The following is a 2,453-nucleotide window of genomic DNA, read 5'->3' on the forward strand; positions in this document are numbered from 1 at the left end:
TTGACAACATCAAAAGTGACAAAATGTTCACATTGAATAAGAATCAGACAAGAAACAATGGCCTCAAGCTGTCCGGAAATAGATTCAATTTGGAAGTGGGGAGGAACAACTTTGCCATCCGTGTAGTTAATGAATGGAATAAACTTCCTGCACAGGTAGGGCAATGTAGCTCAGTTCGAAGCTTTAAAAATCATTTAGATAAACACCTAAGCAAGATGCTGTAATGATTATAATTTATCTTATATTATTTGTTTTAGTTTTATTATCATTTGTCTGTTTGATTCTCATTTATCATTAGTTATATGTCAATTTATTATTATTTACTAATTACCTGTTTATGTATTATTAAACTATAGCTATCCATTTATTTGTTTTTTTTATTATTATAGTTTTTGTTTATTAATCTATTATTATTATGATTTTTTTTTGCATCCGACCTAGATATAGACCAAAAGGTCTCCTGTCGGCATGCTCCGACTTTGTAATCCTTTGTAAGATATTTATCAAGGGCAGTACCACAATGCTGAGATAGTAAAATCTAAAAGTGATTCATTGTTTATTTTATTGACAGAATGATTTAATGATTTATTGATTCATTAATTTGTTTCACTTATTTCCCTATTCATTTATCTATCTACTCATTCATTTACATGTTTATATATTCATCTATTTATTCTAAAATAGTCAACATTCATGAGAAGTAAAATCTCTTCCTCACAACACCTGATCCGGTCTTCCATATTGTTACAGCCGTTACAAGCCATATTCGCCCTTTTTCTAATGACAAACAACAAAGGAAAGCCAAAACCAAAAAAGGAATATATATATATATATATTATATATATATATATATATATATATATATATATACATATATATATAATTACATATATATATATGTATATATATATATACTCATATATAAATATATGCATACATGTATATATTTACATATATGTATACGTTTATATGTAGATATGAATGTATGTGTATATATATATATATATGTATATATATATATATATATACATATGTATATATATGTATATATACATATATATATAAGATTGAAGGTGAAAGAAGTAGACGAGGAGTAATGGGAGAATTTCACGCCTTAACGTTTCGACCCGCAGGGTCTTGATCACAAAGCTAACAACTCAAACGTAACAGGCTATTTTATACACGGACGGGTCATCTTATGGGACGCTTCGGAGAGCTTGTTATTTTATTTGCGTATTCTTTTATTATTAATAAGCTTTTGGCTTTTGCTAAACATATAAAGCCTTCTCTATGGTTAATGTTGTTATTAGTGTTGATATATGTTGCCTCAATTGTCTTCCTTAGTTTCTTGGATGATCCTTTATTTAATACGGTTGTGTTGTTCCAGTCTGGAAGGTGACCATGTTTATCCACATGTATTACTATGGAGTTAGATGTCCTATGGGCTTTTACGTCATTTTTATGTTCATTTATCCTTTTATTAAGTCTGCGACCAGATTCGCCAAAATATGAAGAGGGACAGCTTTTACACGGAATTTTATCAAAAACGCTGTTTTCGTTAGTGGAATTATTGTCGCTACGTGTTACCAAATGTCCTACTTTGCTACCTGACGTCCTGGCTATTTTGATGCCCGCTTTTAGGAGAAAAGTGTCTAGGTATGAATTAACATTAGAGTTTGGTACTGTGATATATCTGTTTTCATTAATACATTTATTATCATTCTTATTTTTATCTTTACTTTTGTGTGTGTGTGTGTGTGTGCGTTTGATTATGAGTGTTTACGTTTTCGTGTGTGTGTGTGTGTCTATTCACCTTTCCCCAAGGTCTTTGGATCACGTGTTGGACTCGTGATCGACAGCTGTTTCCCTCCCGGAAAAGAGCTCAGACCTCGTATGACCGATCTATGGGTAATACTATGACCTTACACACACACACACATCCCTAACTCCCCGCCCACGAGAGTTGGAGTAACGACTCGAAGCGCAGCGATAATGAAATTATTTCAGCCCTGGGCAGGATTCGGACCCGGGCCGCCGTAATGACAGTCGTGGACTCTACCAACTGCGCCACTGAATCGTGTGGATATATATATATAAATATATATATATATACACATATATAAATATATATATATATATATATATATATATATATATATATATATATTTGGATGATGAACATAAACACAGGGGAAGGCTCGGAACCCTAAACACTCTAACGTTTCGTTTCCCCTGTGTTTATGTTCTCCATCATCCAAATAATTTGTCTAAAATACTTATCAATATATATATATATATATATATATATTATATACATATAAATATATATACATAGATATATATATACACATATATGCATATATACATATATATATACACAGATATATATACATATATATATATACATATATGCATATATATATATATATGCATATATATATATATATATATAT

The sequence above is a fragment of the Oratosquilla oratoria genome, chromosome 16 (assembly GCF_046742065.1).
Source record: "Oratosquilla oratoria isolate Oo_2021 chromosome 16, ASM4674206v1, whole genome shotgun sequence".
NCBI classification, from domain to species: domain Eukaryota; kingdom Metazoa; phylum Arthropoda; class Malacostraca; order Stomatopoda; family Squillidae; genus Oratosquilla; species Oratosquilla oratoria.